Genomic DNA, 1,205 nt, shown 5'->3' with positions numbered 1-1,205 from the left:
GCTCGGGCCGGGGGCGAGCGGGGCTCGGGGGCGGCAGAGGCGAGAGTGAGTCCGGGCCGGCCCCAGATGTGAGCCCCTGGCTCTGATTTCCTCGCCCGGCCCTGCTTGAAATGGTTCTGGTGGTCTCCCGTGCGTTTCCTCCAGCAGTTTTTTGGGTTTTTTTTTTAGGGGGGGGGTAGAGAGTGCGATTTGGAGGGCGGTTTGGAGAAGAAACATCACCCGAGCTTGGGGCGAGGCAGGGGGAAGGGGAAGCAAAGAGTGTGTGGCAAAAAACCACGAACATAACCAACCTCTGGTGGCCTTGAGCAACCGAGAACGCTGCTGGGACTCAGCGAGTGGTTCCCCCTCCTTTCCCCCCATCCAACCGGCCGGTCCTTCAAGCCTCTGCAAAGATAACCCAAGGCTTTTCCAAGCCCCCCCTGAGGTGGCTCAGGCTGTTTCTCGAAGCCTGGGCAGCAGAGGGTTGGTTTTCTTTGCTTTGGGGGGACCCTCGTGCAATTCTTACGGGCTCTTCTCGGGGGAGCGCTATAGTACAGAAGCAGCTCGAACAGAAGAGCCTTGAAGCGAGAGACGCTGTGGGTGTGTTTGGGTTGGAGGATTTCGAAAGATGCCTATCGCCTGGGTGGGGTGTTGATCTCGTCTTAAAAGCCTATTTTTTTTTTTTTTTTTTTTTTTTTTGCTGACCTGGGGAGAAAGAAGCTGCAAACTGGCAGGAACTGAAACTTTCTCCCTTAGATTGCAGCTTGTGACAAGTGCACCGTTTGGAAGGGTCTCAAAAGAAAGGGGAGGGAAGGAGATGGATGGGCAGGAAGAGAAAATGGAAAGGGGGAAGAAAGAGAGAACGGAAGGGTGAATGTTGGAAAAGAGAAGAGAAAGCAGGAGCGTTGAAAGCACAAAATTTGGGAGGTATGGCAGGAATAAGACACGTCTCCCCCACCACCTCCTCAGATCTGTAGCACAAGTAACCCGGGCCTCATTCAGGATACATTTAGTGCACCACAACCTTCTTTGATTTGTGGAGCCCTAAATATTGTGTGCAGTGAAAGTGCAGAAATTTCCCATCTGTCCGGTTGCTGCGGCGCACACATGGACTTGCTTTTCCGCACGGGTCCACGAGCCCCCCCACACCATCCTCTGAAAGGTGCTGAAGTATTCCCATGACCCACGCAGCCCCACGGTGCCTACAGGGAGCTCCTCCTCTCCCC

General features: G+C 54.5%; 1 protein-coding gene across 4 annotated transcripts in view; it reads left to right on the top strand.

Moving 5' to 3' along the window:
- FLI1 (Fli-1 proto-oncogene, ETS transcription factor) overlaps positions 1-1,205 on the top strand; it is a 96,219-nt gene that overhangs the window by 14,263 nt on the left and 80,751 nt on the right. The window lies entirely within an intron of this gene.

The sequence above is a fragment of the Calidris pugnax genome, unplaced genomic scaffold, assembly GCF_001431845.1.
Source record: "Calidris pugnax isolate Ruff unplaced genomic scaffold, ASM143184v1 scaffold269, whole genome shotgun sequence".
Classification (NCBI taxonomy): Eukaryota; Metazoa; Chordata; class Aves; order Charadriiformes; family Scolopacidae; genus Calidris; species Calidris pugnax.
Note: the sequence above shows the minus strand (reverse complement) of the source record. Positions and strands in the feature narration are given on the sequence as shown.